This window comes from Balaenoptera acutorostrata, chromosome 10 (genome assembly GCF_949987535.1).
Source record: "Balaenoptera acutorostrata chromosome 10, mBalAcu1.1, whole genome shotgun sequence".
NCBI lineage: Eukaryota > Metazoa > Chordata > Mammalia > Artiodactyla > Balaenopteridae > Balaenoptera > Balaenoptera acutorostrata.
The window spans coordinates 75,887,484-75,913,352 of NC_080073.1; the positions used below are offsets into that span (position 1 = coordinate 75,887,484).

The following is a 25,869-nucleotide window of genomic DNA, read 5'->3' on the forward strand; positions in this document are numbered from 1 at the left end:
TCCACCGTATTCATAAGAAGTAATGCCTTTACACTGGGAATGGAAATTGGCCTTCCTGATTTCCCCATTGACTTTGAGAGCAGGAACCTGAGGTCAGTGATGCATTCCATCCTGGACGGATGGTCAGAGGAGGCACGAGGGGATTTTCTCCCTTGCTAAGCATAAGGAACTCGGCTGTGGGAACTAACGCTTGTAAATCGTAAAGGCTGTTTTTTAGGGTCTAGGTTAAAAGTTCAACCTACAAGAGGTGTTCCTATTTTGATGTATTTAGTATTAATTTTTTAATAAATTTATTTTTGGCTACTTTGGGTCTTCATTGCTGTGCGCGGGCTTCTCCCTAGTTGTGGGGGGTACTCTTTGTTGTGCACGGGCTCTAGGTGCGCGGGTTTCGGTAGTTGTAGCACACGGGCTCAGTAGTTGTGGCACACGGGCTCAGTAGTTGTGGCACACGGGCTTAGTTGCTCCACGGCATGTGGGATCTTCCCAGACCAGGGATCGGCTTCAGGGATGTCCCCTGAATTGGCAGGCAGATTCTTAACCACTGTGCCGCCAGGGAAGCCCCCCGATGTATTTATTTATGGCTTTGCCATAAATAAAGCAATGCTTTATTGTGAAAGCAACGCTTGTCAAACGTTAATATGCATAGGAATCTCCCGGGATCTTGTTAAAAATGCAGACACTGATTCAGTAGGTCTGGGTGAGGTTGAAATTCTGTATTTCTACCAGGCTCCATGGTGGTGCTGTTGCTGCCTCTCCTCTACCAGGCCAAGGGTGTGGTAGAGGACTTGTGGGAAGAGTGTGGACACAGACTTTGGTTTGGGACCAGGCCCTTGGGCTTCGGTGCTCCAGTGATCTCCTCTTTCTCCGGGAGAGGGTGGGTGGAGCCGGGAGCTCCTTGGGCGCATGCGTGCTCGCTCCCCTCCTCCCCACCCGGAGTCTAGGGAGGGTGGAGGTTGCGTCGGCCTGTTGCTAAGAGACGCGAAGGTGGTGAGAACCAGTGGCGGGGGAGGGGAGCGGCTCCCGGCGCTCTCGGGAACCCAGCTAGAGCTGGGAGAGCAAATGGCGGGGCTGGAAGGGTCGGAGCCTCCTGGGATCGGAAATTCAAGGATTAGTGGACCTTCGAGGGTCGCAATGCTTGGGTTTGTCCTTATGCATTTTTAAATGGTTACATTTAAATGGTTATATAAGTACCTACATAATATCCTTGATTTTGCTTCTTGGCCTGCAAAATCTAAAATACTGTCTGGCCCTTTGAAAAAAGTTTGCCGACCCCAGACATTTCTTACCCCAGACTTGGAATCAGCCATTTCCAAAAATCCTGGTTACTTTTAGTGGGAAACCATAGTTCAGAACTACAAACTGGGTGCTGGGGATGCTCATTGCTACTGGTTTAATCATTGTTTCTAGGTTTTTATAGAGGACACAGACAGGGAGAATATATATTTACAGATAAAATGTTCCATTAGAGGGTTTTAAGTAAGGGAGCAACATGATCTGATTTACGCTTTTGAAAGATCTTTCCCTTGGGAGAGAATGAACTACGGGGACAAGAGGGGAAGCAGGAATGCATATTAGGATGTTGTTTTCCAAGAAAGAAGTGATAGGACTGCAGCAGTGGAGACAAGAAGTGGTTGGATTGAGGCTATATGTGGAGATAGAGCTACCATTTATATATATATATATATATATATATATATATATACACACATATATATATGTGTATATATATATATATATATACATATATACACACATACATGCATATGTATATGTATGTAGCTGATGGATAGGATGCAGGGAAAGAGAAAAGACCAATTTCTAAGTTCTGACCTGAAACTAGGTAGGTGGTGTTTCCATTCACTGACCTCAGAAAGCCTGGGAAGCAGGTCCGTGGAAGGGAAATCAAGAGTTTGTTTTGGACACATTAAGTTTAGACATCCAAGTGGAGATGTCACTCAATGTTGGATATAAAAGTCAGGAGTGCAGAAGCAAGATCAGGGTTATAGCTATAGATTTGGGAGTCACTGGTACATTGGTGGTCCTGGATGAGAGCACCTAGTGGAAGAGCAGGATGGAGGAGAAGAGAGGAGAGTCATGTCCTGGCCTGTATTCTGGGGAGCTGGAAGAGGAGACCCCTGCAGGGAAGCCTGAGAAAACCATGGGGGTCAGGAGGAAAACTGGAAGAGAAGATGATGTTCAGGTAGGAGGAAGTAGCTGTATCAAGTGCTGCTGAGGGCTGAACAAGGTAAGAGTAGAGACCTGATGAATGGATTGGGCAAAGTGGGAGAAGTTTCAGTGGGATGGTTGGACAGAAAGCCCAACTGGAGTGAGAAGGGGAGGTGAGAAGGTGGAGACAGGAAATAGAGACAACTTTGGAGGGATTTTGCAGAAAAAAAAAAGTAGAGTCTGGAAGGGGCTATGGGCTCTAGGGAGCATGTTTATTAGGCTGTGCTGGATCTTAGTTGCAGCATGCAAGCTTCTTAGTTGCGGCATGAGGACTTCTTAGTTGTGGCATGCGGACTCTTAGATGTGAACTGTTAGTTGCAGCATGCATGTGAGATCTAGTTCCCCGACGAGGGAACAAACCCGGGCCCCCTGCATTGACAGCACAGAGTCTAACCCACTGGACCACCAGGGAAGTCCCCAGCATATTTATTTTTAAGAACTGCAACATTAAGTCTTGTTTGTATGCAGATGGGTAGGATCCAGTATGGAGAAGAAACTGACAAAGCAAGAGAATGAGAGGATCATTTCAGTAGCCAAGTTTTTAAGTACTTGAAGGGATTGAAAAATTCAGTACAAAGTGGAGGGATAGTCTGCAGCCACAAGCAAAGACACTCCTTCCATTACAATAAGAGAAGGAGATCTGGATACAAATGCAATAGGTCAGTGGATCTAGGGCTGGGAAGGTGAGGGAGGACTCACCTTCAAGCATCTGTTTCCTTAATGAATATGCAGTGAGGTGAAGAGGTGAAATTGCTGTCTTGAAAGATTTACTAGGGAAGTGCGGTAGGATTAGCTGGGAGCATTGGCTGCTCATTTAAGATTTGAGGTCTTCGATTTAAACTGAGACTGATCAGCACAGTGGGATTTTCTCCATCCATGCTTAGCTGCTCAGGTGCAAGCACAGAGCAGATGGATTATCGGGTGTAATTAGGGCTGCAGTTCTGCCATCTGAGTGTGATGGAGGGAGGGGGGCAGGCATGAGTAAGGGTGTTTGCAGGGAAATGTTTGAAGTCCTGAACCTTGGCCCGTATTTGAATGCTAAGCGCTATCCATACAGGCCCTCATCTCATCTAACAGCCTTAGTTAGTATCATGGCTCAAATCTTAAAACTCAAACCTTAAACAAAAACGTAATGATAAATATATGTATGTATATATGGCTCCTCCCACCCTCCCTCCTTCGGAAGCTTTGTTGTTTAAGGTGGAGAAAGAGACAAGAGAGTGTTAGCCTATAACATTTTAAAATTATGTTAAAGAGGTAGTCACAATAGAGGCCAGAAGACATTGGAAAGTCATCTTTAAAGTGCTGAAAGAAAAAACCTATCAACCCAGAATGCCATTCCAGCATAAATATCTTTTTTTTTCCTGTTGTGTTTACTTTTTTAAAAAAAATTATTTTATTTATTTTTGACTGTGTTGGGTCTTTGTTGCTGCGCGCGGGCTTTCTCTAGTTGCAGCGAGCAGGGGCTACTGTTCATTGTGATGTGCAGGCATCTCATTGCGGTGGCTTCTCTTGTTGTAGAGCACGGGCTCTACGCGTGCAGGCTTCAGTAGTTGTGGCGTGCAGGCTCAGTAGTTGTGGCTCGCGGGCTGTAGAGCACAGGCTCAGTAGTTGTGGTACACGGGCTTAGTTGCTCTGCGGTATCTGGGATCTTCCTGGACCAGGGCTCGAACCCATGTCCCCTGAATTGGCAGGATTATTAACCACTGCGCCACCAGGGAGGCCCTTTTGTTTTTGTTTTTTGTTTTGTTTTTTTTGATGGAACAATGCTTTACTTCAGATGAATATCTTTTTTTTTTAAATTATTTATTTTTTATTTTTGGCTGTGTTGGGTCTTCGTTTCTGTGTGAGGGCTTTCTCTAGTTGCGGCGAGCGGGGGCCACTCTTCATCGCGGTGCACGGGCCTCTCACTATCGTGGCCTCTCTTGTTGCGGAGCACAGGCTCCAGACGTGCAGGCTCAGTAGTTGTGGCTCACGGATCCAGTTGCTCCGCGGCATGTGGGATCTTCCCAGACCAGGACTCGAACCCGTGTCGCCTGCATTGGCAAGCAGACTCTCAACCACTGTGCCACCATGGAAGCCCAGATGAATATCTTTTAAGGATAAAGACAAAAATGAGAGTGTGGGAATTCCCTGGATGTCCAGTTGTTAGGACTTGACGATTTCACTGCCGGGCTTGGGTTTGATCCTTGGTCGGAGAACTAAGATCCTGCAAGCCGTGCGTCAGGGCCAATAAACAAACAAACAAAACAAAAACAAAAACAAAAACAAAAAACTAAGAGAGTTTATTGTCAGCCAACTGCACCACAAGGAAATTCTTCAGGCTCAAGGGCTGTACTACCAGACGGAAAGTCGAGTCTTTAGGTGAATGGAGAACACTGGTGATGGTGACTGTGAATAAATATCTTTTTCTCTCAGTTTATTTAAAACACGTTTAACTGTTTAAAGCAAAGGAATTTTGCAATTGTATAGTTTTTTTTAATTGCTCCTGTCCTTTATGTTATGTAATATATATGACTAAGAATTTTACAGTTGCAAAGTTCTTATATTTTACATGAGGTGGTATAATATTTACTCTAGGTAGACTCTGGGAAGTTAAGGATATATGTCATAATGCCTAGAGTAGTGGTTCTTAAAGTGTGGGACAAAGACTTTGGGGGTCCCCAAAACACATTCAGGAGGTCTGCAAGGTCCTCCTTTTCCCAACTACGTATGTTTGTAAGGTGTATTTTCTTCATATATGCCAACCCAAACAACGTATCACAGCAGATTGAACACAGAAGTAGATTTGAGCATCCATCTGTCTTTTATTAAGCCAGCCGTTAAAGAGTTGCAAAAATGTAAAACATTGCCTCTCTTCTCAATATATTTTTGAAAATAAATTTTTCATAAAAATATGTTGTTTATGCAAACATGTAATGTTTTCATGTTTATTTTAATTAAAAATAAATAAAATTTTTAGTTTAATTTTATCTATCTATATCTCCCACATAAAAGACCCCTCTTTGGGGGGTCTTCAATACTTTTTAGGAGTGTAAAGGGGTCCTGAAACCAAAACACTTGAAAATAGCTGCTGTAGAGCAAACACTCAAAAATAATGCAATGAGAAGCACTATTCACAATAGCCAAAAAGTGAAAACAACCCAAATGTCCATCAACAGAAGAATGGATAAACAAAATGTGGTATATACATCCAATGGAATATTACTCAGGCTTAAAAATGAATGAAGTACTGATACATGCTACAATGTGGATGAACCTTGAAAACATTCTGTTAACTGAAAGAAGCTAAACCAAAAGGCCACATGTTGTATGATTCCATTTATATACAATGTCCAGAATAGGTAAATCCATAGAGGTAGTGTATATTGGCAGTAGCCAGGCACTGAGGGAGGGGAGAATAGGTAGTGACTGCTTAATGAGTATAGAGTTTTATTTTGGGATGATGGAAATGTTTTAGAAGTAGACAGAGGTGATGGTTGCACAACATTGTGAATGTACTAAATGCCACCAAATTGAACATTTTTTTTTCTTTTAATTAATTAATTTATTTATTTATTTTTGGCTGTGTTGGGTTCTCGTTGCTGCGCGTGGGCTTTCCCTAGTTGTGGTGAGCGGGGGCTACTCTTCGTTGTGGTGCGTGGGCTTCTCATCGCGGTGGCTTCTCTTGTTGTGGCTCACAGGCTCTAGAGCGCAGGCTCAGTAGTTGTGGCGCACGGGGCTTCGTTGCTCCATGGCATGTGGAATGTTCCCGGACCGGGGCTCGAACCCGTGTCCCCTGCATTGGCAGGCGGATTCTTAACCACTGCGCCACCAGGGAAGTCCCAAATTGAACATTTTAAAACAGTTAATTTTGTTATGTAAATTTTACCTCAAAAAAAAGGGGACAAAGTATAGTTAAAAAGCCAATAGAGAAGTTAAAATGGAAAAAGAAGATAGGAAAGGAAGAATAGAGGAACAACAAACATATGAGACAGAGAGAAAACAAATAGCAGAATGGTAGACCTAAATCCAACCTTATCAAGAGTTACATCATCGGGACTTCTCTGGTGGCACAGTGGTTAAGACTACGCGCTCCCAATGCAGGGGGCCCAGTTTTGATACCTGGTCAGGGAACTAGATCCCACATGCATGCTGCAACTTAGTGTTCACATGCCACAACTAACGAGCCTGCCTACCACAACTAAGGCCCAGTGCAACCAAATAAATAAATAAATATTAAAAAAAAAATCACATCATCCCATGACCTAGCAATTCCTCTTCTAGATATTTAACCAAAAGAAATGAAAACATGTATTTTCAAAAAGACTTGTACATAGATGTTCATAACAACTTTACTTGGATTAGCCAAGAACTTGAAACCGTCCGGGTGTCCATCAACAGGAGAATTGTGGTATGGTCACGTGATGAAATACAACTTAGCACAGTAAAAGAACAAACTACTGATATATGCAACATGGATAAATCTCAAAAACATGCTGAATGAAAGAAACTTTCCACAGGGCTTCCCTGGTGGCGTGGTGGTTAAGAATCTGCCTGCCAAGGCAGCGGACACAGGTTCGAGCCCTGGTCCGGGAAGATCCCACATGCCACAGAGCAACTAAGCCCGTGCGCCACAACTCCTGAGCCTGTGCTCTAGAGCCTGTGAGCCAGAACTACTGAGTCCTCGTGCCACAACTACTGAAGCCTGCGTGCCTAGAGCCCATGCTCCTCAACAAGAGAAGCCACCGCAATGAGAAGCCCGCGCACCACAACGAAGAGTAGCCCCTGCTCACTGCAACTAGAGAAAGCCCGCGCGCAGCAACGAAGACCCAAAGCAGCCAAAAATAAATAAATAAAATAAATAAATAAATAAAATAAATTAGATCAAGATATTTTAAAAAAAGAAAAAAAAAAGAAGACTTCCACAGAATATGTACTTCATAAATCCATTTTTACAAAGTTTTAGAACAGGGAAAATAATTTTTTAACCTAATTTTTTTTTTTTTTTTTTTGGTGGTGCTATGAGGCTTGTGGGATCTTAGTTCCCTCACCAGGGATGGAACCTGGCACCTGGCAGTGAAAGCACCGAGTCCTGACCACTGGACCGCCAGGGAATTCCCTAATCTGATTTTTTAAATCTGATTTTTAAAAAAGTGGTTGCCTCTGAGGGTAGGAGCAGACATAGACTTAGGAAGGACTTGAGGGAACTTTCTGGCATGATGGAAATGTTCTTTCCTCATAGGAGTTGGGTTATGCTATTGTATGCATTTGTCAAAATTCATGTCAAAACATTTCCCAGTATGTAATTTTTCCAGTTTTTTTTAATGTGGTTAAAAAACACATAAAAATTCCATCTTAACCATTTTTACATGTACGGTTCAGTGGTATTAAGTACATTCATGTTGTGCAACCATCACCACCATCCATATTCAAAACTCTTCCTCTTACAAAACTGAAACTCTGTACCTGTTAAACAATAATTCCCTGTTCCCCCATTCCCTCCAGCCCCTGGCAACCACCATTCTATTTTCCATCTCTATGATTTTGGCTACTCTAAGTAGCACATATAAGTAGAATCATACAGTATTTGTCTTTTTGTGATTGGTTGATTTCACTTAGCATAATGTCCTCAAGGTTCATCCACGTTGTAGCATAGGTCAGAATTTCCTTCCTTTTAAGGGCTGAGTAATATTACATTGTACGTATAGACCACATTTTGCTTCTCCATTCATCTGTTGATGGGTGCTTGGGTTGCTTCCATGTTTTAATTATTGTGAATAATGCTGCTATGAACATGGGCATACAAATATCTCTTTGTGACCCTGTTTTCACTTCTTTTGGGTATATACCCAGAAGTGGAATTGCTGGATCATATGGTAGTGGTATTTTTAATTTTTTGAGGAACGACCATACTGTTCTCCACATATGGCTGTACCATTTTACATTCCCACCAGGGTCCCCATATCCTTGTCAATACTTGTTATTTTCTGTTTTTCTGATAGTAGCCATCCTAGTGGGTGTGAGGTGTTATCACAGTATTTTTTTTCTTTAACATGGAGCATTTCACAGAATTTGCATGTTGTCCTTGTGCAGTGGCCATGCTAATTTTCTGTTTCATCCCAGTTTTAGTATATGTGCTGCCAAAGATATATTTTACAAACAACAACAACAACAACTAAACATGCAAGAAGAGTTGAACTATTTTTGTTAACAAGAGTAAGGGTAGAAAATGCTAGGAAAAAAAAAACCCTAAACAAATACAGAGTCTAGTTGATGATATGCATACTGAAATATTTAGGGGTGAAGTGTCCTGATATTTGCACCTTACTTTGAAATGCACCAAAAATTGGATGGATTGGATTGATGGATGGGATAGATGTGTAATAAGGTGATAAGGCAAATATAGGAAAATGTTAACAATTGTAGAATCTAAGTGGTGTGTATATGAGTGCTTACTGTAAAATTCTTTCAACTTTTCTTTATGTTTGAAATTTTTGTAATAAATCTTTTCTTGGGGTTGAAATTTTCTTTGTCTTGGAGAAGTTTTGCTCTGAAGGACTAAGATTCCTTCAGTGAATGTGGGACGCGAAGGGCTGAAAGGACCCGCTTCAGTAATGCCGAGGCCTCAAGGGGAAACTGTGTAGAACCAGCTGGCCTGGAATTCGGACCCTGGAGGTATATATGTGTTTTGGGGTGGGAGGGGGAGAGAGTAAAAGGATCAAGGGGACCAGGTATGGAGAGTGGGAAAGAGGGAGGGCAATTAGAATCCACCTTTGAATTTCCATCTGGACAAGGAGATTACATATATTACTGGTTTTCCTGTTTTAGGCACTTAAAGCTATAGAGAGTCAAGATAGCAATGTGAGCCAGCGGAAGTCAGCTGGCCGATTGGGCAGGATTTCCAAATGACATGATACTATCAGGGCTTACAGTTTGGTTCTCAGGATTGCAAATCCAGAAACTATAATATCTGGGTAGTTCCCTGGTGGCCTAGTGGTTAGGATTCAAGGCTTTCACTGTGGAGGCCCGGGTTCAATCCCTGGTTGGGGAACTGAGATTCTGCAAGGCATGTGGCACGGCCAAAAAAAAAAAACAAAACTGAGTGCCCCAGTGTGCCCGGATCATGCTAGCCCACTTCACAGGCGATTACTACACAAGCCAGAATGAGGAGACATGGAACTGCCAAGTGGATCAGACACTTGAGGCAGATGGCCATTGCATTCTGTCTCCCGTGGGCATGAGAACAAATGTCTTAGAAGCGTCCTTGGTGAGCAGAACAAGGTAGCAAGGGGAGTGAGTAGGATGATGGCTTAGTGGCTGACATCACTGACCTAGGGTGGCTAGATGCATGCCTGCAAATCCAACTGGAATGTTCACCTGGGCCAAACTTAGCATATACTATCCCCTGGACAGGGCTGGAGACACACTCTTGCATTCTTTTTTTCATTTTTTTTTTTTTATTGAATTTGTTACAATACTGCTTCTGTTTTATGTTTTTGGTTTTTTGGCTGCGAGACATGTGGGATCTTAGCTCCCTGACCAGGGATCAAACCCACACTCCCTGCATTGGAAGGTGAAGTCTTAACCACTGGACCACCAGGGAAGTCCCAACTCTTGCATTCTTGACCCTTGGTCTTCTCCTTTCTAGACCCTATGCTTCTAGACTCCATGCATCTTCTTCTATTAACAGATCTTTTCTTCATATGACACAATGGATTAGGTTGTGACATCTCAAGTAATTATCCCATGGCTATTTTCCATGACATTTTTTAAAATTTAAATTTATTTATTTTATTTTTGGCTGCATTGGGTCTTTGTTGCTGCGTGCGGGCTTTCTCTAGTTGCAGCAAGCTGGGACTACTCTTTGTTGCGGTGCGCGGGCTTCTCGTCGTGGTGGCTTCTCTTGTTGCGGAGCACAGGCTCTAGGCACGCAGGCTTCAGTAGTTGTGGCACACGGGCTCAGTAGTTGTGGCGCACAGGCTTAGTTGCTCCAAGGCATGTGGGATCTTCCCGGACCAGGGCTCGAACCCGTGTCCCCTGCATTGGCAGGCGGATTCTTAACCACTGCGCCACCAGGGAAGTCCTTCCATGACTTCTTAACCACACCTTTGCTTGCCACCTGTAGCAAGAGTCAGAGGTACATAAAATAACCTGTGGTTGGGGGGCAGGAGGTGCTAAGAAAGGAGAAAAGGTGATGGTAGAGATAAATAACCTGTTAAGTACACCAGACTATTTAAGTCAGACCCTTTTCAGGGTTTCTGATCTCTATGGGTTCTGTTTGGATTTTAATCCTATGGGTTTTCATGCCTCTCACTTACCCTTCCCAGATGGTACATGGAACCTTTTTTTTTTTTTTTTAAAGAATGCTTCTGGTAACTGACTGTACTGCTGAACTGAATGAATAAGCATTTTCAGAACTCTAATGAAAAACTGATGAACTCATAAAAGTGCTAACAAAAGATCAAGATGAAAAAAAAGAAATTAATTACATGGGACTGAGTGAACTGATGAGGATGAGTATAATTTTTGTGACTTTCTGTCTGAATTAAAAAAAAAAAAATCCCACAAGGACTCAGAGGAAAAGAATATACAAATCAATTTTCACTGCAAAGTAAAGGAGCTGTTACAGTGGAGGATTACTGGACTGAATGTCAATATTATGACATAGTATAAGTGTGTTTCATGTTTGGTAATTGCAATCATTGTTGCTTTTGTTGTGGTCATCCATGTACAATGCTTGGTGTCAGTCTATTTATCTCTTGTAAAAATAAAATACAGTGTGTGTGTGTGGGAAAAAAAATGGTTAAGATGGTAATGTTTACAATTTTTGTATTTTACCACAATTTTTAGACAATGTGGACACAGAAATAATGTGTGATTTTATTGTTCATAAATTAAACCTGAATAAACTTGATTTATCAAGAAAAAAAAAAAAAGAATGCTTCCTCCTCCTTCCCCTTCATTTTATTTTTTAATTTTAAAAATAAATTTATTGATTGATTGATTTGGCTGCATTGGGTCTTTGTTGCTGCGCGCAGGCTTTTCTCTAGTTGCGTCAAGCGGGGGCTACTCTTTGTTGCGGTGCGTGGGCTTCTCATTGCGGTGGCTTCTCTTGTTGCAGAGCACGGGCTCTAGGCACGTGGGCTTCAGGAGTTGTGGCAAGTGGGCTCAGCAGTTGTGACTCGCGGGCTCTAGAGCGCAGGCTCAGGAGTTGTGGCGCACGGGCTTAGTTGCTCTGCGGCACGTGGGATCTTCCTGGACCAGGGCTCGAACCCGTGTCCCCTGCATTGACTGTGCCACCAGGGAAGTCCTGGAACCATTTTTGATACCTTGGCGAGTGGCATTTTTCTGTGCACTCTGTTCCTACAAATGCATTTTTGGTTTCAGCTAAAGCAAGACTCTACTTACCACTAATGTTGAATCTGATGGGATCTTCTCTCATCATCTCAGCTGCAGCCCCTAGCAGAGCATTCTTTACCTGATTGGCAGATAGGAAAGTGTACAACATCACTACCTTGGCTAACCGAGGTATTGTAGGTGTTTGTCAAAACTCATGTCAAAACATTTCATGGTGAACAGAAACAGACTCACAGACATAGAAAACAGACTTGTGGTTGCCAAGGGGGAGGGGAGTGGGGGAGGGATAGATTGGGAGCTTGGGATTAGCAGATGCAAACTAGTATATGTAGAATGGATAAACAACAAAGTCCTACTGTATAGCACAGGGAACTGTATTCAATATCCTATAGTAAACCATAATGGAAAAGAATATGAAAAAGAGTATATATATGTATAATTGAATCATTGAATCACCTTGCTGTATAGCAGAAATTAACACAACATTGTAAATCAATTATACTTCAATTAAAAACATTTTATGGTGTATAATTTTAAAAAAAACTAAAGCAATATTGAATCTAGTTGATGATATGCATGCTGAACTGTTTAGGGGTAAAGCATTCTGATATTTGCAACTGGCTGTGAAATGCATCAGAAATAGGATGAATTTAGAGGTATTCATTTTAGACAGTGGGGAAAAGGACTCAAAACTTGCAGGCCACGTATAACAGAGCACCATCACTTAGATACTGATTTTTTTTTAAGTAGTATTTATTACACATTTTTCTAATTTCAGAAGAAGAGCATGTGTATTGTAAAAAAGCTGAAGATTAAGTAGTTTCAAATAAGCGTGGTTGTGAGTGATGGGGTTGTGTCGTGGGCCTGAGATGCTTTGGTGCTGTGAGGGGAGGGAAGGGCAGGTAAGACATATGGAGAGTGTGTCAAGGAGCCCAGCCCTGTGGCTCGGCAGTGCGCTTGACTAGCCAACAGTGCTCACTGGGGGAAGTGTCTGGGTAGCTTTCCCAGGGGCTGCACAGTTAAGAATCCATTCTCAAGCCAATCATCTGTTGATGGGCACTTGGGTTGCTTCCATGTCTTGGCTATTGTAAATACTGCTGCTATGCACATTGGGGTGCATGTATCTTTTTGAATTAGAGTTTTTGTCTTTTAGAAGATGTGGTATGTAGACAATGGAATATTACTCTGCCATAAAAAAGAATGAAACATTGCCATTTGCAGCAACATGGATGGACCTAGAGAATATTATACTTGGTGAAGTAAGTCAGACAGAGAAAGACAAATATTATATGATACCACTTATATGTGGAATCCAAAAAATAATACAAATTAGTCTATATACAAAACAGAAACAGACTCACAGACATAGAAAACAAACTTATGGTTACCAAAGGGGAAAGGAGGGGAGGGATAAATTAGGAGTATGGGATTAACAAACTACTATACCTAAAATAGACAAGCAACAAGGATTTATTGTATAGCACAGGGAACTCTATTCAATATCTTGTAATAATCTATAATGGAAAATAATCTGAAAAAATATATGTATAACTGAAGCACTTTGCTGTATACCTGAAACTAACACAATATTGTAAGTCAACTATCCTTCAATTAAAAAGAAAAAGAATCCATTCTCCTATTAGAGTTGACCAAGGTCAGTGGTTCCTGTGGAGTGTTTTTTCCTTCCTTGAGAGAGTCTGGACTAAAGAAATTCTGTATGTAATGCTATGAAAAGATCTCCAAAAGTGAAAAGAATAGTGTGATTGTATGCTACTACTGTGTACAAAGGATGGAAAAAAACCACACATCCATATTTTCTTGTAGTGCTCTGGAAGGGATATACGTAAGGAAGAACAGTGGTTTCTGCCATGAGTGGGTGGAGGTGGGGTCTATCCCAACCAGGGATGCAGTGGGAGGGAGGCTTTCCTTGTACACTTTTTTAGAGTTTTTGATTTTGCAAGCTATGTAAATGCATTTCCTATTGAAAAATGAATAAATAAAATGTAAAAAGAGAGGAAATAGGATAACATGAGACAGTGCTCTCCAGTGCCTTGGAACACATCAAAATGGGAAATGTTAAGGCTTTGACATTCCCTGATTAATCAGAATTTCAGTTACGAAGACCAGCACTACACTGTGAGAATCAGGGACTCTGTGTCTTACTAAGTATTCTGCACATGGCTCTACCATCAAGGTGCATTATTTTGATATTGGTTTTACTTCTCTTTGCTTTTTTATTTATTTTTATTTTTATTTTTTTATTTTGGCCACGCCACGTGGCTTGCAGCATCTCAGTTCCCCGACCAGGTATTGAACAGAGGCCTCGGCAGTGAAAGCACGGAGCCCTAGACACTAGATCACCAGGAAACTCCCCTCTTTGCTTTGTTTGGTATTTTGTGCGTGTATTCTACAGGTAAGTTTGTCATCACCCCCTTCCCCTTTCGCAAAGGTATAGGGGCAGACCCCTGCCTATATGTGCGATTTGGAGATGCAGAAGTGTGTTGGCTTCTAGAACACATGCTGCAAAGGCCGGCATCCTGTGATGGCTGTGCCTCCTGAGAATCAAATCAGCTTACTCGTGAGAGCATCCGAATTCCCTGCGGCTTCCTTCTTTCTTGTCGTTTGGGCTTTTAGGGATGGAGATAGTCACTCTGGCTTTGGTCTAGGGACATATGATGAGAAACCCTTTCCGCAATAAGTATTTAATAAATTAACACAGATTTCCATTATCCCTTCCTGAAATGGGGCCCCTGTCTGTCTGTAAGGATGTCTGGAGAGTGGAAAAGTAAACACAGAATTAGGAATCCCAACATTAATGCAATTTGCACTTGCTATCAGCTTACTGCCCTCGTCTTTGAGACGCCATTAAAAATGCATGCAGGATGTGAGTGAGATAAAACATATCAAAATTCAAGCTGATTCCAATTCACATTGACACTCCATTTCTCTGGTCCTCTGACTTCCAGCGGCTTTAGCCATCTGGGACACAGGCCGGAGCCTGGGAGTGAGGGAAGAGAGCCTCTGAGCAGTGAAGGTGCTGCCATAAAGCTCAAAAGGCTCAATTCAAAGGAGGGTCTTTGCCACACTCACTTGGTCTGTGGAATCAGTAACTTATTTTATATTAATAATGGTAGCTCTCCCTTACTGGGCATTTACTGTATGCCAGGTAACATGCTTTCTATGTAGTAACTTATTTAATCCTCATAACAACCCAGCGAAATAAGTAACTATTAGTATTCCCATTTTGCAGATGAAGAAACTGAGAGAGGTTAAGTGACTTGGTTAAGGTCACACAGACAGTGAGTGGTAGAGCAGGAATTTGAACCCATGCAACCAGGCTCCAGGGCCTAGCTTATTAACCACCTCTACTCACCTCCCATCTGAGTGTGTGTGTGGGTGTGTTTAGCACATATAATTCTAAAAAGCTCTGATATTTGGTTTTCTAATTCTTGGCAGATTAGGGAGTGGGGCCACTAGAAGCAAGCACGTGCATAATCTCAGGAGGCAGACTGGTGGGCTGGTGGTGACTGAGGAACAGAGGACCAGTAACCTCAAGCGGTCTGGTCCTTACTAGGAGGCAGTCCTGCACATTTCAACTGTCCTTGCAGGAACCACCAAACACAGTAGAGTAGCATGATTCAATTTATAAATATGACTGTGGCAGACACTCTAAGCTGTCCCTGCTATTCAATTTCCCCTTCTCTATCTTAGTAATAGAACCCTCAGCTATTCCATGGACCATGCTGCTGGATCTTATCCTGCTAGGTGTGGCTGTGTAGCCCTTGGACCAGGAGCAGATGTGAGATGTACCAGGTCATACAAGCTCTGCCCTTCTGCCTTTCCTCTCCATGGGCTGGGATGCGGTCTCAGGGGACAGGGAAACACCCAGGGATTATAGCAAAAGATGTAAAGAGCTTGGGTCTCCAACTCTGTGGAGTCACCACGGATGCCCTGGACTGTTCATTCCTGCATTGTTACATGCGAGAGAAACTAGCTCTCTTGTTGAAGCTGTTTTAAATCTCTCTTAGAGCAGCCAAACTCACAAGCCGATGGATACACCCAGGGCATCAAGGAAAGGTTATGTTACATTTGCTGTATTTTGTTAACAAGTCAAGGAAATATTCAAAGCATTTTAGAAAGTGTTACGATAACAAGTCTTGAGGCCTAATGGGAGCAACTTTAATTATTTGGAAACATCCCCAGAAACTTTCGAAATGCTGGCAAAAAAAGAGCATACTCTACTTGGTTGATGTGATAAGCAGAATATGTAAATTCAGTTCAGTTCCACAAATATTTATGGAACAGCTACTTCATGCCAGGCAAGGCCAATAGAGTCCTTGTCCTCAGGGAGCTGACAGTCAGGGTTGGGGGTTGGGGGGTGCAGGAACACAGACAGATGAGCACATGGATATAAAAAGTGATCAACGCTGGTGGGCACACAGCCTGCCCTGAGTTGGGACATCAAGGAAGACTCTTCATTCGGAAGCTTTGCTGGCTGCTGTTCCACCTCTTGGCAGGGTTAGGTTTTCCTTAAAGAGACAAGTACTTGTGTTTTATGGAAGTTAGGGCTGAAAAGCTCATTCAGAGGCCTTGAGAAATGTGACCCATGAAACTGACACCTTGAGTTTCCCCGTTTCTTCTTTCCTTCTTCTTCCAAGTTCTCCCCCATCCATGGGACAGATTCCAGCAACCTTTTTAATTCTACTTTATTATTTTTTATTAAAGTACAGTTGATTTACAATGTTTCAGATGTGCAACAAAGCGATTCAGTTATATATATACATATATCTATCTATTCTTTTTCAGATTCTTTTCCATTACAGGTTATCACCAGATATTGAATATAGTTCCCTGTGCTATACAGTAGGTCCTTGTTTATTTTATATATAGTAGTGTGTATCTGTTAATCCCAAATTCCTAATTTATCCCTCCCAGATTCTAGCAAACTTTAGGGTGTTATGGTGCCCTCTTGGGATGTGGGTTAAAAGATACTCCCTAGGATATACCTTCCAGGAATCAGAAGGGTCTTCAGCTGAGTATCTTTTCTTTCATCTTTAAATAGTGGTAAAAGTGGAAGGAGCAGCCAAGAGCCTGAGGAATTAAAACAGTGTCCACAGAAGCATGGTCAGCTCTCTCTCTCTCGCTCTCTCTCTCTCTCTCTCTGTCTGTCCTTCTCGTCCTCAATGACAGGCTGATAGACGATGGACCAATTATCTCAGTCTGGCTGTCAGTTCTGTGGATGATGATGTTACCCTTCCCTGAGCAGGGGACTTTGGGGATGATAAATTAAAGGTATTAGAAGGCACTTGGCAGACTGAGAGAAAGAAAGTCAGTAATTAATGACTTCAGAGCAGTCTTGCAGAAATATTGATGCCTGAGAGACACTTGATGTTTTCTTTTCCCCAGACAGTATTAACTCCGGAAAAGAGTCCAGATTATGATAGTTAGGGCAGAGGGGTGAGTTGCAGAACACAGAGGAGAAGCAAGGAAACTTGGAGTAGGGCGGTCATGAGAACTGTCTTTCCCTGAATGGTGGTTCAAGGCTGGCTTCCTTGGGGTCTCACTCCAAACTTTTTGCTGACCTTTCCGGTCCCCAAAGTTAAGACCTGGGCCTGATTTTAGCTGAGCCCTATGTCAAAGCCAAAATCTAGCAGTTTATGCTCATGAACTTAAAAAAAATTGCCTATAATTTTATTTTATTTATTTATTTTTTTAAATAAATGTATTTATTTATTTATTTATTTTTGGCTGTGTTGGGTCTTCGTTTCTGTGCAAGGGCTTTCTCCAGTTGCGGCGAGTGGGGGCCACTCTTCATCGCGGTGTGTGGGCCTCTCACTGTCGTGGCCTCTCCCGTTGTGGAGCACAGGCTCCAGACGCGCAGGCTCAGTAGTGTGGCTCACGGGCCTGGCCGCTCCACGGCATGTGGGATCTTCCCAGACCAGGGCTCGAACCCGTGTGCCCTGCGTTGGCAGGCGGATTCCTAACCACTGCGCCACCAGGGAAGCCCCTATAATTTTATTTTAAGGAAAATTGTTTTCTTTCACACACAGACACGTACATACACATACATAGACATGTATAAATGTATATACACACATCTGTAGACACACACACATATATATATATATATTTTTTTTTTTTTTTTTTTATTTAACTTTTAACAAGGATTGATCACATTTGTTTTTCATGCAAAACTTTGTGACCAGATTTTTTAGGGAATTCTCTCCCTGGCAGACCAGTGGTTAGGACTCAGCGCTTTCACTGCCAAGGGCCTGGATTCGATCCCTGGTCGGGGAACTAGGATCCCACAAGCCAAGTGGTGTGGCCAAACTGTCCCCCGCAAAAAACAAACAAAAAAACCCAGATTTTTTAAAAAGATACTAAAAATGGAATAAATAAAATACCTAAGCAAAAAGCCCTTGAATTTTGCTGAAATGAAATTTCAATTATAAATGAGAAGGCTTTGATTTATCCTGGATGAGTTAATATTGTCCTCTTTGATATAATAGATAAATATATTGAGCGGTAACTGTTTGGCATGCTGCACTAAGTACTTGAATTGTAATCTAATTTCTCCCAGAAAAAAAAAAAAGTATAAAATTGCTTCCTGATGTTCTTAGGAGAGAGAATGAAATCCATCGCATAGCCTTAGCAAGCCCTGTGTCCTGAGCCCTGCCTCTCTCTCCTTCATTCTCTGTTGTTTTACCTGATTTCATTGTCTTCACTGCGCTTATTTCTATCTCTCATTCTCATATTTCTCTGCTGTTTAAAGAAGTCATTGAAGGGAATTCTCTGGTGGTCTGGTGGTTAGGACTTGGCGTTTTCACTGCCGTGGCTCGGGTGCGATCCCTGGTCAGGGAACTAAGATCCCACAAGCTGGGCGGTGTGGCCAAAGCTAAAAAAAAAAAAAAAATATATATATATATATATATATATATATATATAAAATATATACACATATACACACACACATACATATACATATATATAAAAGTAATTGAAGAAGATATAGACCATAAACTGGGGTTAGCAGTGGGGAGGTGGGGGGGGGCAATATAGGGGTGGGGCAGTGGAAGGTACAAACTATTGGGTATAAGATAGGCTCAAGCATGCACTGTACAACACGGAGAATATAGCCAATATTTTGTAGTAACTGTAAAGTAACCTTTAAAAATTGTGTAAAAAATTTAAAAGTCACTGAAGTATAACATAGGTGCAGAAAGGTGCACTTAGGTGAACTGCTAGATGGATTTTCCAGTGGTCATGGACTTTAAAAACATTTATTTTTATTGTAAAATATACATTACATAACATCTACCATTTTAACCATTCTCAAATACAGTTACATTGTTGTGCAACCATCACCACCATCTGTCTCCAGAACTTTTTCACCATCCCACGCTGAAACTCTATACCTATTAAAGAACAGCACCCCATCCCCCGACCCCCAGCCCCTGTTACCACCATTCTACTTTCTGTCTCTATAAATTTGACCACTCCAGGGACCTCCTATATGTCCGTGGACTTTCAATATGAAGTGGACTGGCTGTGGCCCTGAGACCAGACACCATGTGTCTCCCATTTCTTTTCATTTGGTGTAAGTTTATTAATGTCCACCTGTGTGATGACAGGCCCCAGCCAGCAGTGGTGCCTCGAAGACTGTTCTCATGGATTTTTCTCTGATTTTCTGTCGTCACCATGAGAAACTGCTCTGCAGCTGATGTCTCAGTGTCAGATCACGGTCTCCAGTGTAATAGGAGCTGCCAACTTCAGAGTTAATTTCCCTTGCCCGCCTCAGTAATAAGTGGATTCGGTTATGTGCTCATCGGTGATACGAACGCCATCTTTTAGAATAAATCTAAGTCATATTCGAAGGATGCTGCCTTCCAGTAATGATGGTTTCTGAATGTTTCTTCCTCTGCGCTGAAAGACTTGCTTTCTGAATCTGAGGGCTTTGTATCCAAGGGTGTCTGTTTAAAAGAAAAATGTGTTAAGTATGCAGCTCTACCTCTTTCCTGCCCTGACCCCTTCCCTAAATCTGAATCCTGTTTAGCTGAGGAAGGAACATCTGGAACTCTTCAAGGCCTGTTTCATCTGGGAGAAAGGCACATCTGGTTTAGAATGTTTCTGGAAAACAAAAAAGCAGAATAGGAATTTGAGAAGATGGAAGTGTGATGAGAGGACATGTCTATTCCTTACTTCAGAGCATGAACATCACGAGCATATTGGTTTGGAGGAAGTGGGCAGTCCTGCAGCCAAGGCCTTACTCTTTCCAAAGCCCCATAGAGTGAACCAGTGAGCAGTACAGGTGTCAGAAAAGTGGACCACAGTTTGTTATAGGCGTTGGAGATGACTGGAGAGGAAGATGTTTTTCCCTTCACTTGTATGGTAACAAGGACCAACAGCCTCCTAACCCCATGGCTGTTTTGGTGGAACTCTTGAGGATGGACGTGAAATTCACTGGATGAAATGATCATTCTCAATTCATCAGACCCTCCTTGTACTTGAATTATACATCCACACCCTGTACCATGGGACTCTGTATTATCCCCCACTGGTGTGGATGGAGTACATGTCCTCACTTCAATGGTTTTGAGTTTTCCCATGTATTATAATTTGCTTTGGCCAACAGAATATGGGTGGAAAGGACAGTGTGCCAATTCACTCAACCTGTCTTGTGCTTATGCCATTTGACATGAGAAGAACATGCCTTGGGGATGTTCAGCAGGATGCCTCCTGCTGATTTCAGGAGAATGAGCCAAATCCTGTGGAGTGAAGCTGAATCTAAGGGACACCCTGGAGCCAGGCTGACCTGAACCTGAAGTAGATTGATCTTAGCTGACTTCTAGACCCATGAGTGATAAGAATATATGCTTGTTGTAGGTCACTGAGTTTGGGAGAAGTTTGTTACAGAGCATTATTGTGGCAATAGCTGACTCATACAAAGACCAAAATGCAGAAGCAGAGAGAAAAAGGGTAAGTGAAGTAGGTGGCTGACATATGAGTAAGGAAGGAAGTGGTGGTGGGATCTGAGGATAGAGCAAGTAGGGAAAGGCCTCCAAGAAGAAGAATGAGGTGGACGAGAGGAAAGGAATACTGCAGCTGCAGCTCCCTCAGACGGGTGGTGGGAAAGGAGCAGTGCACACACACGCGCGTGCGCACACACACACACACACATCCCCTATGCCTCTGGTGAGCACTGGGCCTTTCTGCTGTCTTTGTTCAGTGTTGCCAATGTCTGAGAGGTTTCCAGGGAGTATAAGTTTGATTCCTAACAGGGTCTAGATGTCCAGTTTTGGGGTCTACCTGGGCTTATGGTCACATTGTGTCAATGGAGCAATAAAAGAATCCAAAAAATATGACAATAGTGAATACACAAAAAAGAAGCAGACTCACAGATACAGAGAACAAACTAGTGGTTATCAGTGTGTGGGGGCAATATAGGGATAGGGGAGTGAGAGGTACAAACTATTGGGTGTAAGATAGGCTACAAGGACATATCGTACAACACGGGGAATATAGCCAATATTTTGTAATAACTGTAAATGGAGTGTAACCTTTAAAAATTGTAAAAAAATTCACATTAGATCTTGAAATTGCTGGCTGGCCTCCCCAAGGCTCTACCAAACCCCACTGAAACACACTGAATTGCAGTAATCTTGTGGGGAGGGTGAACTTCTAAATGTACAACGTTTGATTCTAGTGGACATGATGTTATAGTCAGGGGGCTTGTGTCCCCCCAATATTCATATGTTGAAATCCTAACCCACAAAGATGATGGTATTAAGATGACTTAAGCATGACTCTGCTTAAGTCATGAGGGTGGAGCCCTCATGAATGGGATTAATGCCCTTAAGAAAAAGATTCCAGTGAACGCCCTTGACCCTTCCATCATGTGAGGACACAGCAGGAAGATGGCCAGCTATGAACAAGCAACAGTGCTCCCACTAGGACACAACCATGTTGGCACCTTGATCTTGGAATTCCCAGCCTTCAGAACTGTGAGAAATAAACTTCTGTTGTTTATTAAAAAAAAAAAAAAAAAAAAATTGTATAAAAAATAAAAATAAAACCAGCAAAAAAAAAAAAAAAAAAGAATAAGAAAAAAATGAGTGCTCTAAGGACAGAACTCTGCTGAGTGTGTCTTAGCTCCATTAGCTGGAATGCTCCCTAACTCTAACCAGTTATTAACACAGGGAACCAGCCCTCTAAAACGCAGATGCCTGGTGTGAGCTGGGTTCTGTAAGGTCTTATGACCTTGAGGAAGTTAATTAACCTCTCTGGGCTGAGATTTGGAGATAATGGAAAGAAGAATATTACCCATCCCACGGGACTGTCATGTGGGTAAGCGAGAGTGAACATCTGACACAATGCCTGGCCCAGGGTAAGCCCTCCATAAATCAATACCAATAACCGTACTGCCATTTTGAAAGGAGAAAGGGTATCTGGTGTTGAGGAAGAAATGGACATATCTTGTTTTCCTTGAGCCCAGATATTTAGTAAAGGTAGGAGTCCCACCAAATGGACGATACCTGACCAAGCCCTGGACTGTCCCTGGCAATCCTCTAAGCAGAAAGCAACCCTCCCACCTTTGGTTACCTTCTTCCTCAGACCACGTCAGCCCCATCTCCCAGCTTTTGTTTTCATTTTTTTCTCTTTTTCTCAGGGAAGTCTGTTTATTCTTATGCTTGTAGGGAAAAAAAGGTGGACCTGAAGGAGCAGAGGGCAGAGGTGGGCAGGACACCGCATCTCACCACCAGCTTGGGCTGTGGCTGTACTATTTTCTAGCTGGCTTTTCCACCATGAGCTAGGTGACCTCTCTGTCACACCTACGTTTTATAAAATGGATCACATGACCTTTATCACAACATCAGCTGGGGTACTTTTCCTCACACTGGTCTCTGAACACTAACTTTTTTTTTTTTTAAGATTTTTCTCCTCTAAATTCTTTTTTAAAAATATTTCTTTTATTTATTTTTATCTTGATTTTGTTTTTGGCTGTGTCAGGTCTTCGTTGCGGCACGCGGTCTCTTTGTTGCCGCGCGCGGGCTTCTCTCTAGTTGTGGCGTGCAGGTTTTCTCTCTCTAGTTGTGGTGTATGGGCTCCGTAGTTTGCAGCACGTGGGCTCTCTCGTTGAGGCGCGCAAGCTCAGTAGTTGTGGTACGCGGGCTTAGTTGCCCTGCAGCATGTGGGATTGTAGTTCCCCAACCAGGGATCGAACCTGCGTCCCCTGCATTGGAAGGTGGATTCTTTACCACTGGACCACCAGGGAAGTCCCTCTGAACGCTAACTTGAATTTATTTTCCGAGTTTACTGTGTACATTTGCTCCAGTTCTGTCTTGCACCCTCCTTTTCCTGGGGAGAATTTCCTAGATTTGCCTGGATTCCCTAACCCAGCCATTTTTACCTGTTTCTTTGAGCTTGTGTGGCAGAGCCCATCCACGCCAGGAGGAAGTCTTCCCCATTTGCGTCCTAAAGCTGGTCCTTCAGAAGGCTCTTTGTCCCTGGTCCTGGCTCAACACCTGAGTGGGAGTGGGACATGAGGGGGTTTAGCAGCCCTCCTCACAGAGTGCAGGGTGAGCAGGGTAGGGGGGATGACCTGACCCCTTCCCAAAGGCCTCTGGCTCTTCAACAACTTGCAAAAGTGAAAATTGCATCTACTGTTTTCTCTCCTCACCCCTTCCCGGGGACAACAGAACAGGCCAGATGCTGTTCAGCTCCTCTTGCATCTGATTTGAGCTGGTACTTCGTAGTTAGAGAAATCAGTTATAGAAGGAAATGCTCTTAACAAAAGAGCATACTTAGTGGCTTCTTAACGCGTGCATGTCATGCTAAGCGCTTTACATGTGTTTATTCATTAATCCTCTCAATAACCTTGCGAGAGCACATACTAAGAATGCTCACAGTAGTGAGGGCCCTGGCTCTGAATCTAGAGACAGCTGGTTTAAACGCCATCTTTGCCAGTTACTAATGGGACTAGTACTTTACCCCTCTGAGTCTGTTTTTCATCATCTGGGGATGATTCTTACAACACTTTACCATTGTAAGAGTTAAATGGGATGATGAATGTAAAGAGATTGGCACGTCATAGGCGCTCAACTGGGGAAGGGACTGGGTTTTACTCACCTTTGAATCCCTGCCCCTAGCACAGTGCCTGGCGCATAGGAGGTGCTTGGTAACTGTTTCCTGACCTGAAGTGATGGTGCGGCCCTTTGAGCATTTGGGAACTGGTGGTGGTAACAGGTTCTGAGGTACTAATGCTCCCTCTCGTCCATCGTTGCCAGGCCCCCTCTGCCTACCACTGAAGGTTTTCAAAGACGATGGTGCATCAGTAATCCACTCAGCACCCATTTCCCCAGCGCCCTCTTTGTAGGAGGCTTGTGATGCCTCCGCCTGAAGGCGTCAGTAGAGAATCTCCCATCACATTTTATTTCCCATGTCCTGGATTACACTGCCCTCTGGTGTGTGCTTATGGGACAGCATGTCAAATGAGGGTTTGTGGTGACTCTTTCTTGACTTTGGGGAAGAGGGGCTCCCATACTTGAGCTGTTTGCAGTGCAGCTGGGGGGAGAGGTAATGTTTAAGACCCCCCCCCCCCAATTTAGGTTGAAACTCTTGAGGTTTACCAGACACAAGAGGCTTTTTACCGGTGTCCCTGACTGCTGGCTATCAAACAATGCCATCCTTCTAGGCTCAAAGTTTCTCGCCACTGTTCCGTTAAGACCCAAAAGGAACAGGAGTAGAGTTGATATCGCTCCCCCTCTGCTGCCTGGTTTCCTCTAATCCCCGGACACCTAGTTCTTACAGCTGCCTCACCGTGTGCTCTAAAGGGTCTGGGATCGCAGCAGGCCAAGCAAGAACGAGAACGGACCCTCCCGATTCGGTGCCTGCAACACCCGCGGGGTCCACCTGCTTCCACCACCTGCCTCACTCTGCTGTCCCTTCTCAGAGCTGAGCCCACAATCAGTAAACGCGAAGGGGGGTTCCGCAGGGCAGAGGGGTCGGTGGGGCTAAGGTCCAGCTCACCTTCCTCTCACCTCGCCATGGAACCTGCTAGAAGCGTTTGCCTTTTACGATTAGGTTGGATCCTGAAACTGCCGATATGCAACCACTTGTGACCCTCAAAAACAGCAATTTCAAAACAGAAACAAAAACAAGAACAGAAAAACATCATGCTTAGACACGTAAACCCTACTTCTGCTAGTGGTGGCCGCGGAGTCCCAAGTTCCCACGTCTCATTCAGACCCAGCTCACGGCACGGAAGGATCCCAGACTGCAGAGCAGCAAGGAGGGCCCTACAGCCCGAAAGAAGGTCGAGTTGATTTCGGGGGCCCGGGATCGGCCCCACTTCCTGCGTCAACCCTCTGTTCCCACGGGGGTCCCGCGGTGACCTCCACGCCGTGCTTGGTTTGGGGGGCGCAGCCAAAAGAGGAGACGCCAGTGGGAGACCCTGGAGAAGCCCGTCTTGCCGGATGGTGCTCGCCCTCCAGGCTGTACCAGCAGGCTTTTCCGGGAGCTTCAGGAGGTCTCGGGCTTCTGGACTCATCGAGCACCCCAAACCCTCACCTCTGCTGCTGAACCCGGGCAGCCCAGCTGCGCACGTGGGAGGCTTCCGGGGCTCCGCCGCCCGGAGAACCCCTTAGGTGACTCCCGTGCCCTGCCAGACTTCGGCCAGGCGCAGGAAGCATCTAAAACTTGCCCAAGGGATGAATGCGTAGTGGCCCGGGCGGCTTTAAATCTGCAGAGTAACGGAAAGTTTACGAGCCCGCAGTACGCAGGACACCTAGGATGAGAGAGAGTTTCGGCTCTGCGATCTACCCGCCTGCCCCACAATCTCCAGACCAACAGGTCTTGATGTTTTGAAACCTGGTGATGCAGGTTAGAGGCCTGGTCTCTTTCCTTCCAGGAGGATGCAAATAGGAGAGGGGCTCAGCTCAGGCCATTTAAATCAACAATCCATCCACCCATTTATGCATTCATTAAACAAATGGTTATTGAGTGTCTATATGTGCTAGGCACTGTGCTAGGTGCTTGGTATGTAGCAGTGAAGAAAACAGACAAAAATCTCTGCCTTCTTGGCATTACAGCATTTTAATAACTACGCTGTTGCCCAGCTAACATTTCTATTAGAAATGTTACCTCTTCTACCATGGGATAATTAAACAGATAAAATGTGGTTTAAAAAAAACTTTAATAAGAGGAAATGATGAGGATATAATGTGAAATTTTAAAAAGCATGCTAGAAAGTTGTATATGTAGTTAAATTCCACTTACGTTAACATATATGTTGGGAATTCCCTGGCG

The 25,869-nt window shown here is 43.5% G+C and overlaps 1 protein-coding gene and 1 non-coding gene across 2 annotated transcripts in view; one reads left to right on the forward strand and one right to left on the reverse strand.

Moving 5' to 3' along the window:
• Positions 1-25,869, forward strand: part of SPATS1 (spermatogenesis associated serine rich 1) — a 54,623-nt gene that overhangs the window by 2,827 nt on the left and 25,927 nt on the right. The window contains exons 2-3 of the mRNA XM_057555596.1: positions 13,853-13,978; positions 16,372-16,428. The gene's annotated coding sequence lies outside the window, so the exon portion shown is untranslated. The remainder of the gene's footprint in view (positions 1-13,852; positions 13,979-16,371; positions 16,429-25,869) is intronic.
• Positions 8,256-8,358, reverse strand: LOC114235501 (U6 spliceosomal RNA). The gene has a single exon (XR_003621659.1). It is a non-coding gene; the product is annotated as a U6 spliceosomal RNA (small nuclear RNA).